The 12,918-nt window shown below is 37.9% G+C and overlaps 1 pseudogene; it reads right to left on the bottom strand.

Annotated features, from left to right (window-relative positions):
- Positions 1-11,765: 11,765 nt before the first annotated feature.
- Positions 11,766-12,373, bottom strand: LOC139320242 (cyclin-dependent kinase 2-interacting protein-like; annotated as a pseudogene).
- Positions 12,374-12,918: the final 545 nt, after the last annotated feature.

Genomic DNA, 12,918 nt, shown 5'->3' with positions numbered 1-12,918 from the left:
ATTAACTTCATTAAACTAGTTATACAATGGGTATGATAGCAGTGTTCCAATTTCTAAGGGGTTGCTACAAACAAGAGGGAATCAACCTATTTTCCAAAGCACCAGAAAGCAGGACAAGAAGCAGTGGGTGGAAACTAAGCTTCAAGGTGTTGGTTATCACCTTTAAAGTGCTCCATGGCATAGGACCTGGATACCTTCGAGACCGTCTGCTGCCACCACCGACCTCCCACCGACCGGTGCGCTCCCACAGAGAGGGCCTCCTCAGGGTGCCATCGGCCAAGCAATGTAGACTGGTGGCCCCCAGGGGGAGGGCCTTCTCTGTGGGGGCACCTGCCCTTTGGAATCAACTGCCCCCAGAGATACGAAGAATTCAAGACCTCGGTGCCTTCCGCCATGCCCTGAAGACTTTTCTTTTTCAGCAAGCCGGGCTGGCTTAACACTTTTTAAATGTTTTTAATATGTTTTGTTATTGTTTTTTAACTTTGGGGCCAAACTTATATATATCTTTTTAAATTGTTTTTAATGTTTGTATCTATGTTTTTTACTTTGGCTGTACACCGCCCTGAGTCCTTCAGGAGAAGGGCAGTCTATAAATTTGATAATAAATAAAAATAAATAAAATAAATAATCAAGGAGAGAAGCAACCTAGAAGTAAGAAGAAATTTTCTGACAGTTAGAACAATTAATCAGTGAAACAACTTGACTCCAGAAGCTGTAAATGCTTCAACACTGGAAGTTTTTAAGAAGAGATTGAATAACCATTTGTCTGAAATGGTATAAGGCAGTGATGGCGAACCTATGACATGGGTGACCAAAGTGGCACATGGAGCCATGTCACCTGGCATGCGTGGCATCGCCCATTCCTCTTCCAGGCTTCTGGTGCACATGTGCACACATCGATCAGCTGGCCTTTGTGCATGTGGCAGTGCTGGAAACCAGAAGAGCTGGTTTTCCCTTTTCCAGCATGAGCATGTGTGTCGGCCAGCTGATCGGTGCGTGAGCATGCGCGGCGGTAACCGGAAGACTTGCTGGCCAGTGCAGGAACCTGGAAGTATCTTATCCAGCATGCGCATGCCCCCTGGGCAGCTCCTTTTCCTGGTCATGGCCCTGACGAGCGCGCAAAGTGCTCCCTTTTCGGCACTTGGTGCCAAAAAGGTTTGCCATCAGTGGTATAGGGTTTCCTGCCTGAGCAGGGAGTTGGACTAGAAAAGTTCCCTTCCAACTTTGTCATTCTGTTATACAAGCAAGTGCCTGAAAGCAGCTAAATAATGAAATAAGCACATGTTTTTATCCATGTTCTACAGAACTGGGTACGCCAGGAGAAACACAAAAGTAGGTTGGATACATTGAGAAAGGGATACTGAAGAAGTACACAATGAAGAGGAAGGGTCCAAAAGCAATGCTACATAAAGATGGATTGAATACAAAAGTGATTGACTAGTCTAAAGGAAAGTATGGTGAAGTGGTTTGGTCATATAGAGAGAATGAATGAAGATAGAATTGAAAAACAAATAAATGAGGGAAGAGGAAGAAGAAGTTCAAGAAAATCAGGATTGGATGGAGTGGATGAAATTCTCAAGAAGGTAAGGTAAATTTAAAGCGCAAAAGTTAATACACCAAGCAATTTTGCAGTGATATTATATTAGGCTACAACTAGTTCTGGTGATAATTCATTTTTTTTTCTTCCTCTCATTCCCAAACATAGAAGACTGGCTACAAAGTTTATTATCCCGCTCTCTCCTCTCTACCCCTCAGGAGACTAAAAATCTCTTTTCAATCTACTCTGAAAAATTGTGATTGTTTCAAGTGTATAGGAGGCTGGATTCCAACAAGAAGCAGAACATGTGCAGGAGACATAATGAGATTGGTACACAGGCTCAGGACTAGGCATGACACACTGTAGGAAGAGTTTAAAAAAAATTAACAACAGATTTATACAAATGGGCTACTGTGATTCACAATTAGACAGATGGAGGAAATTATTACATGGGAATAGTCATAATAATGTTAAGTAAGTAATTAATTAAACAACCACATTGCAACATGGAGCCGCGGTGGTGCAGTGATTAGAGTGCAGTACTGTAGGCTACTTTTGCTGACAGCAGGCTGCCTGCAATTTGGCAGATTGAATCTCACCAGGCTCAAGCCTTCCATCCTTCCGAGGTGGGTAAAATGAGGACCCAGATTGTTGGGGGCAATATGCTGACTTTATAAACCACTTAGAGAGGGCTGTAAAAGCACTGTGAAACAGTATATAAGTCTGAATGCTATTGCTGTGTGAATCCACATATGTAAGACCATTACCACCACCCATAATAATAATACACATTAGATGTGAAATTAGTTTGGCTTATTATTTTTATGCCATCATTTTGCTTCTATCATTCAGACACTAACTTCCTTTTTCCAATTAGTTATTTTTTTCTTTGATCTAATTTTGTATGTTGCTGGGATTAACCATTTCTGATTTCCTAACTATCTTTTGTGACCGAATTGGCCTGATCATGTGTGCAATTCTTACAACATGGCTTCTAATCTGCAATTACTGAAAAAGGTAGGGAGAAAAAAACCCAGTAGGCCTTTGAAGATTAAGGAATTCTAGAAGAAGCTCTAGAAGATGCTAAAGGTGGGGAAACGTTTACCCCACTTGTAATGTAAATAATAAATGCAAGTAGTAGAGATATGTGGATTGAAATTTAGAATATGTAGATTAAGAAGAATTTACTGAATCTGAAATTGCATAGGAATGTGTCACCAAATACAGAAGCAGAAGTGGTTCATTAGACCAACCACACTCAACAAGTAGTCCTCAATGGAACTGCATCTACATAGAGGGAAGTATGCAGCGGAGTGCCCCAAGGCTCTGTTTTACGCCCAATACTTTTCAACATCTTCATCAATGACTTAGATGAGGGGATAGATGAGGAACTCATCGAATTTGCAGATGGCACCAAACTGGCAGGAATAGTCAACACTCCAGAAGATAGACTTAAGATACAGAAGGATCTTGACAGACTTGAGCATTGGGCGCTATCTAACAAAATGAAATTCAATGGTGAAAAAAGTAAGGTTCTATATTTAGAACCTTACAAAAGAAAAACAAAATGCACAGGTACAGTATATATGGCACCTTGTTCAATGGTAGTAACTGTGAGAGGGATCTTGGAGTCCTAGTGGACAACCATTTAAATATGAGCCAGCAGTATGCAGCAGCTGCCAAAAAAGCCAACATAGTTCTGAGCAGCATAAACAGAGGGATAGAATCAAGATCACGTGAAATGTTAATACCACTTCATAACTTGGAATACTGCATTCAGTTTTGGTCGCCACGAAGTAAAAAAGATATTGAGACTCTAGAAAGAGAGCAGAACAGAGCAACAAAGATGACTAGGGGACTGGAGGCTAAAACATATGAAGAACGGTTGCAGGAACTGGGTATGTCTAGTTTAATGAAAAGAAGGACTAGGGGAGACATGATAGCAGTGTTCCAATATCTCAGGGGCTGCCACAAAGAAGAGGAAGTCAAGCTATTCTCCAAACCACCTGAGGGTAGGACAAGAAGCGATGGGTGGAAACTAATCAAGGAAAGAAGCAACCTAGAACTAAAGAGAAATTTCCTGACAGTACGAACAATTAATCAGCAGAACAACTTGCCTTCAGAAATTGTGAATGCTGCAACACTGGAAGTGTTTAAGAAGATGTTGGATAATCATTTGTCTGAAGTGGTGTAGGGTTTCCTGCCTAAGCAGGGGGTTGGACTAGAAGACCTCCAAGGTCCCTTCCAACTCTGTTATCTATTCTATTCTATTCTATTCTATTCTATTCTATTCTATTCTATTCTATTCTAGCTTCTTTGCCACCTGAGAAAAATGGGATTCTTTCCCCCCACAATATCTTGTTTATCTGTGGATACTAATGTGAGAAGGCTTTATGACCAACTAAAGCTGATATATGTTTTGTTGCTGGAGCATGTGAATTAAAGGAATAACATATACAGGTAGTCCTCGACTTATGACCGGTTGTTTAAAGACTGTTTGCATTTACAGTGGCCATAAAATGGTTGCTTTATTGCCCGTAAGTCATTCCTTACTGCCTATAAATCACTCATTTGACATTGTAAATAGTCATGTTGTGCTTCCATCCATGGTTATGTGACTGTATGTTGGGTGTTTGGCAAGCAGTCAGTTTATGACTGGTTTTGTCATTCCACAGACATTTGATTGTGAGTTGTGACCTTTTTTTTTGTTGATTTCTATTTTGGGGGGGGGGGCAGTTTCCAGCAAAAAAAATGCCCATTTTTACAAGATGCTAAAAAATATACCATAGTTTTGGCACACAAAATAAATGTTGAAGAATTGCAGAAACTAGCAGAGATTGGGAAATGATGAAGTGCATATTTGTTATATGTATTTAACTGGGAAGTTCTTGATTAGCTTCCCAGGCCTCATCCTGGTTGGTTTCAGGAAGCCAATCATCCTTCTAAGCCAGTGTTCAACTTTTAAGATGTGTGGACTTCAACTCCCAGAATGGGTAGTTAGGGAATTCTGGGAGTTGAAGTCCATGAATCTTGACAAGGCTGAGAAACATTGTTCTTAGATAAAGGACAGTGTGCAAAGTGGAATGCTGAGCATACCAGTAATCCATATCACGAGAATACACAGGAGGCTATTTGGCAAAGCAGGAAGCTAATTGTAAAGGATAATAAAATGAACTATGAGATGCAACACCATGAAAAGGTAATTTTCAAGTTTGTGAGGTAAGGAATGATACTAAGTGGTAGTTGATTCTCATTACAATGGGGAAAAGTCCACTAATTTTTAACTTATGGAACCCTAGACTTGGAAGGTGCCATTTGGGGCATTGAGTTAACTCCCCAGCTCTGTGCAGAAATCCAAATTAGAACATCCTTGACAAATGGTTATCAAATGACTGAACAGACTGTATCTTTTCATCACATTCTGTTTCATGTATTAATTTAGTAATTTTAAAAAATGCCATGATGCCATTTCTTATCTTGCTGAAATCTTAGTTAAACATTTGTCTTGTGCATAAGTTGTCTGTATTTATAACCAGCCTGTCTCTTTCCTTTCAAGAGGACAGTATGTTCTATTGGGAAGGTTGTGCCATAAACAAGATAAAAGTGGGAAAGTTGTCAAAAAATGCTGGAAAATAAGACATCTGTAACTTTAGAACTCTGCTGCGGTTCACAATTTGACCTCCCTGCACTTTGTGATGTCTCCACAAGGTCTAATGCGGTTCACAGGCAATTGGTGCCTTACTTCCACCTGTAGGTATGCACTTTAGATCTTGAAAAAGGGTATTGTACAATATGCAGGTTTTTTGATAGTCTTTGAAAGTAATTTAAAGTGTCTCTAAAGGGTAAAAGGAAAATTATTCAATGTTAAAGCAGAAGGAAGGAAGGAAGGAAGGAAGGAAGGAAGGAAGGAAAGAAAGAAAGAAAGAAAAGAGGAAGGAAGGAAAATTCCAAAACTTATTGCTTGACCAAAATGAAAACAACTGTTTCTTATTTCTTATTACTCATAATTAATGCTCATATAACTTTCTTCGAATATGATATGAAAGCCAATATGAAAGTGGCTTGCACTTGCTATTATGGTCAGTACAGCTTGTCCTATGCCAAACCTGGTTTTTTCCCCCCTTGCTCCCTTGCAGAACAGAGAGATTGGAGAGGAAGGGATTTCAAGAGAGTAAACTATTTAAATAGTGCATCCATGGCTTCCAATCTCAGGAATTGCTTTTGATGTGTCATTAAGTCATTAAGAGACACTGGAACATTCCAAAAGGGCAGGGGAGTGGTAGGAGACAAACAAAAGTCAAGCGTGTGATATCAAATATATTTCTCTCTTTCTAACCAGAAAATATAGATGCAATCACATGATTTTCCACTTAATAACTGCTTCACTTAGTGGCAAGCTTGCCAATCCCAATTAGAGTTGTTAAACAAGGACTATCTATAGTGTTATTTTAATTGTGGCAATGACTTTATAAACTTCAGTCTCAAAGCAGAACATTTCCTTTTTTGTTATATTATAAATCTTGATATATTGTATTATTTGAATACAACGATGTTCATGTGACACGATTAGAGTATATTAACACCCACTATTTAGATAGATTAAAATATTGAAAATAAAATAAGAAATTCTATCAATATTGGTTACAAATTGGGATGTAAATACCACAACCATAACATCATTTGATTTTTTTATCCAAGGTTAAATATAACATTAAAAGAGGACTGCTGCAACTCACATCAATGTATTTGTTTTATAATAACAACAGATGTATTAGATAACTTTGATTCATTTGTTTCTCAATGTATTCTACAAAATATGAGCAATTACTGAGAAAATATTTTTTTTTGGGAGGGAGAAAAATCTTCTGCTAATATAATCCACATACTCATATTGTTTAATTACTAGCTTTCTGTGTTTGCCTGAGTGCAAGTAGTAAAATCTGGCAAGCAAAATCTTACCTGAAATTTGGATTTGCATATGAGAGATTGCCAAATTCAGCTAAAAGGTGCCTAACAATCCATCTGCTGACTGTCTGCTCTTTGTCCTGAAGCCAATGCTTTGCAATGTCAATTCTGTAGAGCCAGAGGGCTAGAAGTATGGCATTTGACCTGCTAAGCACCTCCTAAAATTCACATCTGCCATGCTTTGAGGACCTATTTCAGTAAGAAACTTCAACCTCTTCTTTATTTGACTGTACTCTTCTATGCTGAAATGGGGGGAATAGAAAGGAAAGTCATCAAGAATACTGATTGATTATGTGCCATCATTCGGGTTTGGGTTTCAATTCCTGGCAACCTCGTAGATAGATTTTCTCCATGACAATCTGTCCCTAACCCATTTTTTTCAGGTATTCCAACATTGTACCTATTGCCATTACAAGATGATGAGATGAGATGGGATGGGATGGGATGGGATGGGATGGGATGGGATGGGATGGTAAGGAACTTTTTCACTTTCCCAAAAGGGGAGAATAAGGATGGCTAAATGAGGTATTAGCAGTTACGGACAAGACGATTGAATGAAATAATGTTTGAAAATATGGTGTGAGGTATAAATAGTTCCTCAGAAGATACATACTTGTTTACTTTTTTCCCCTTTTTCTCTTAATTTGTTCCATCCAAAGAAGAGGAACTTCAAGAGAAAATACTGGACTGCAGGCCACAGGCAAGATATGGCACCATAATGAGTTCCTCTAATCTAGAAGTAAAAATAGAACATTTTTGTTGTGACCACAGTGATTTCTGCAACGAGAGATTACAGAAAGAGCATATATGTTCCTCTACCTATGCTTAATTGCCCTTATCTATGCCCCCTACAGAGCTACAAGCAAGAGAGAAGTTCTCTGGTGCCCTTTCTGGGGGATGAAGATCTTACTGAGGAAAAAGAAGAAGAAAGTGCAGAAAAAGGACCAAGTCTTTCCCCCTTTAAAATAAAGCTTTATTTGGTAGTGTTACCATTGTCTCTCTGGGATGCAAAATAGCTTATTTAAGTTTTTATTTATATAAAAATTCATATCCTAGCCTTTAGTGCCTAGACACCACCCAGAATGACTAACAGTACTTAAAACTAAGACAAAATTAAACCCATTTAAAAGAAAGAAAACAAAAAACAAGACAAGAAACAACATGAAAAGTTGAAGGATACAGTAGAAAAGGGAAAAATTAATACTCCCTCCCTGTGGTGGAAAAATGCCTTTTTGAATGGGAAGACCTCGACTGGTTGGCAGAGGAATGCAACAGAAAATGGCAACCTATTCTCTTGAAACCAGGTGCATCCAGGTGAAGCTGCTGAGGTGGCTTTTTCTATTATCTCCACCAGCAGTGCCTTAGTTAAAACTGGAACGAACAGAAATACTTCCCGTTTCTCTTTACAGTGCAGGCAGGCTGATATTAGACAAATATTCCCTAATCAATCCTGCAACTAGATGTTTTAAATAGCCACTTTGAATTGTGTACAAAAATCATCTGGCAACCAACACAATTCCTACAGAACTAATATGTAGTCCTACTGTCATCTGTCCAACTAGTGAATTCAAAAGAAAGAAACACTCTCGGGAGTTTTGAATTCCCAAAAGTAAAACTTTATTGGAGACATCATTTTAGTACTGAAGAATCAAACCAGTTCTGGTTTTCCCACGCAACTAATTGCTTACTTAAACAATACTTTCCCTTTCTCCCCATGCTGGTTGATCACATTGTCCAATTATGAGATGTCCTTTTGTTATGGGAACAGTCCATCTCTTTCTCAAGCACCTGCAGTGATGACCTTGATGGTTACCAGGCTCTCACGGTCCATGGACACATTCTCAGCATCCTATTTCCCCCTTTCCCCCACCCAGTTCATTGGTAAGTTGAAAAGCATTAGGTTTGAAAGAAGCAAAGTGATTCAATCTTGACACCTATCTTCAAATGCCCACCAACATTGCTGCTGCTGCATTTGGGACCAATAGCAGTTTCTAAGAATCTTCCAAGAGAGGTCTAAGTACAACTTGTAACAATACTTTATCTAGATGTAAATAAGGCAGATGTTACTATGGCCCAAGTTTGATCTTGTCAGGAATAGAAGCAATTGGCTACCAACATATGATGGGAAAGACTAGATCCAGAAGCTTATTCAAGAGATAAACTGGATTACCCCATTCCATAATCCCATTCCAAACTTGAATTGCTTCCTGATATATACTTCAAATCAGGTAAGCTTTAAAGAGCTCCATTTAGACAACTCTGATTTATTGCATCAAAGCTTTTTAAGGTCAAAAGTATTCAGCTCACTTTCAGTGGGCAGATTTTACGCTGGTCCAATCTTTCATGAGGGCCAACATAATCACTAAACTCATGAATGTAAAAGGATTGGGCCTGCCCTCCTTCTTCCCTGCTGATGGGCTCAATTTCTACTGGATGAGAAAGAAAAAAAAATGGTGTGACAACAAGTTCCAAAATTAGGCAGAAAATTCACAAGAATACTAAAATGCATACATATATACTTTGAAAAAGCTGTATATTGTGAAAAACAGGCTGAACCAAATTATGCCATTTATATTCCCTCATTTGGAATTCAATCATAATTAAACTGGGGCAAAACCAATGTAATGTTTTAACTGAAAATATTTTTGCTACTCTAGACTTTCTTATCTCAAAAGGCCTTCATGAAAGACCAGAAATGAATTGTTACAAGTACATGCATAATTTACCAGGATGAAGGATTCAGCATTCTTGAAGGTCTTATCAGCACATTTTTATACTACTTTTCCCCTCCTCCTCCCACTAAATTTCAAGGGGATAATTTGTAGTTTTTCACCTCAGACAGGAGACAGTAGTTTAATCACAAATAAAAAGAAAACGTTTTATAGCTCATGCATTTTACTTTTGAGCATAAGTCTTCTGTAAGGCACCATTATAAAATGGTGACTGTATAATGCATGTCTGCTGATGGCATCACAATTGTGATGTTCACACAAGAAGGTATTAAACTAATTTCATTACTATACTGAGATTTATCAATCTAATTGTTATTACTTCAAATCCATATATCCACCTTTCTTATATTAACAAATAATATAGCCATGCTATATAGAACCAAAGATTCTAGAACAATGAAGTAATGATTTCCTTCTGAAACATAGCCTCTTCTTGGTACCTAGGAAAAGTCTGCACATTCCTTCAGACTCTCAGTCACATAATTGCATAGTAAAAATGAACCACTTTAATGGAAACAATTAATTATACATCAGACAACGAGAGAGCTTATTGGTATATGTTGCATTTGTACATATCTTATTCTGGCAGCTATTGTAATGCAGTCTATAGCAGTTTAAAACACTGCATTGGTCAATGGCATCAAAAGTCACTGAAAGACCTAGGAGTATTAAGATGGGGACAGAAGCCCCCCCATCCACCAAATCCTGACTTTGTCATGGGTCATTGACCATCATAACCAAAGTTTTCTGAACGTCACCTACACCCTGACTGAAATGGGTCTAGATCATCTGCTTTCTCCAAGTTCTTTTGAAGTTCACCACTTTATCTGGCAGTGCCATTTTGTGCATCTTCAGCTTGTGTTATCTCAAATTTCTATACTACTGGTCATACAGATAACTGCAGTCCAAAGTGCCACAAGTCACAGATTGTTCATTCATTTCTACTTGGTATAAACACTGTTGTTAGAATTTTTTTTAAAAAAAATTTGAAGAAGATTTTGTCAATTGGTAAACCGTATAGTTATAAAAATATATTATTTATATTTCTTATGGTAGGCAAGCTGACCTTGTTCCTGCTGTTTATTTAGATTTATATCCCCTCCTTAAGAATGAAATGCACACTGACTAGTGTACATTTCATTCTTTCCACCTGCCATGCCCTCACAGTGTCCTTAACTAAGGGCTTTAAATCAGTTTAAGTAGGATTACTGGGGAAAAATAATGCTTTTATAGTATAAGCAAAATGAGGCATTTCTAATTTCCATGAAAAACATGCATTGAAAGTACAAGAGGTTCCATCACGAACTGGGAATTGCAAAATTGAGACGTGGACTACTGCTTGGAAAGGAGAAAGTTTATTTCGAGAAATAAAGCACAGAAACCAGCTTTCAAAAGTCTGGCTACAAGATTGGGGTGTCGAAGTTGGAGATTTTACAGGGACAGGTGTGTGCATGTGTGAGAATGTGTTTTCCAGTCTATTTCTTCTGATAGATGTGCAGCCATTTTTAATTAAATTTTACAGAGAATGTAGATCTTTCTTTGATGTGTATGTATGTGTGGTGCTGGGTGCCATTCCTGTGTACCTAAGAAAGATAACAGTCTGATGGATTTGCTTATTCTTTACTTGATTTAATCAATTCCAACATGGCTATCACTTATTGGCTGAAAGTGGTTATGCTGTTCTTGCAACATTGTATTTATCTTGCAATATTATGTCATCTTGCAAATTGCTTCCTCTGGTTCCTGGAAGATCATATTAATGATGAAAAGGGTTCCTAAGGAACGTAAGGTAAAGGTAAGCTTCTTAGCCACAGAGCCTCCGCATCCCTGCCTGGGACAATATAAATAAAAGGAATTTATTTAAATAAATAAATAAAAGGAACGTATGAACAAGCTTATTTCTAATTAACTTCTATTTCTAACAGATGGATATTATGTTGGTAGAGTTCAGCAATGAGCCAAGCTGGAAGAAATTCTACAATTATAGTTTTGTCTTTTGTCTAGGATTATTTTTGTGCTTTTCTATGTATTATGTCACCTGCATTCTAGAATTAATCCCAGATGCTTTGTTGAGGTTATCTGTTATGTAACAAATTTATTAGCACAGTTAGATTAACTCAGTCTTTCAGATTTCCAGCTACATCAATGCACAGTGCTCTTCTCAGATCTTCTATATCACAGGTGTCAAACTCACTGTGTAATGCCATCACATGATGTTTCATGATGTTTTTCCAATTCATGGAGCTGGGGTGGGTGTGGCCTGCACATGACGCATCTGGCCCGTGGGTTGCCAGTTTGACACCCCTGTTCTATATTGTGACACATATGTCACAACTCTTTCAATTTTTAATACAACAACAAGGCCAAATTGAATTGAATCCAAAATTGAACCCAAACTATTTTTTTCATAAAAAAGTAAGAACTTTATTATAAATAAGCTGTAATAAAATTGTAAATCCATAACAATATTAGCACTATATATCTCGCTACCTAAGTATTTAAATTTAAGGTGATATATCAAATAGGTAAAATTATAACTGCCTATGCCCTATTTCTAACAACATACTTTCTAACAGAATTATGTTGCTATTGTCAATGTAGGGCTGATATAACCATGATGATAAATAGACCATCACTAGATCTTGGTCAGCAGTATGAGCAATTTCTTCCACAATGGTGTGCTTGAGTTTCAGTTCTTGGGAATACATATCTAAGAGCTTGACCGAGACTTCATGGAAATGGGAAACAGGCCATATGTGAAATAACAGTGCCTTGGGTTCTGCTGCATGTTTCTAAGTCACAGACCCCTTTAGTTATTGAACACAGTTTTTCCATTTTCTCATGTATTTTAGCCAATACATGAAAAATGTAGTTCTCTACAGCACTGCTCCAGTTCCATGTTATAGTTAAGTGGCAATCTTTCACTGTCAGAGGGATCCTAATGTTCCATCTCCAAATTGCTGTCTTTAAACTGTGTAGCATTTTTGATGTTTACAATCTTGGTGGCAATAGAAAACCCATTATCATTCAAGGTTTCCCATTTCATGATTAGGTTGTGCCAGTCTGCTGCATTATCTTTGAGTTTTCTTGCACTTATGGACAATGCAGGTGTCCTAGGACTAGAATTACTAGCAGCCATCTTCCCCCTTCACCCGAACCCAAACTATTGATGACAATATTGGAAAGAGAGGTGGTCATCTGGAGCTGCTGTTTCTTCTTTTAAAAGCAAACATGTTTAAAAAGATCAAAGAGAAAAAGGGCAATGGGGCAGAAGGGAGAAAAGTACATAGGCAAGAAAGTCTTGTTCAGAAAGAAGAAGTCTTGTTGCAATGTGATAAAAGAAAAAGGGCATGACAACAAAGCAAAGAGCAGAATATTTTTCTCTCTCTGCAATTTCATTACTTTAGTCATGGTTATTTGGCCATTATTCTTACATTTCTGGCTTATTCTTGTTAAGTGTGAGATAAAATTCTCTCTGAAGTACTGATATTTTGACCCATAGAAACTGACATAACAACTGTAAAAGGATTTTCTCTAAAGAAACTTGGGGGAGTGATGTTAAAGAAACTCAGAAGGGATCAGACAATAATGACTGAACAAACACACAGAGGACCATGGAGGAGAAAAGAATAAAAACCTTCTTGCACAGGGGTGTCAAACTCTCGGTCTGCAGGCCGCATGCAT

This window comes from Pituophis catenifer, unplaced genomic scaffold (assembly GCF_029215685.1).
Source record: "Pituophis catenifer annectens isolate HBS135680 unplaced genomic scaffold, rPitCat1.0.hap2 SCAF_1, whole genome shotgun sequence".
Classification (NCBI taxonomy): Eukaryota; Metazoa; Chordata; class Lepidosauria; order Squamata; family Colubridae; genus Pituophis; species Pituophis catenifer.
The sequence above is the reverse complement of the archived record's forward strand: the minus strand, read 5'-3'. Positions and strand labels throughout refer to the sequence as shown.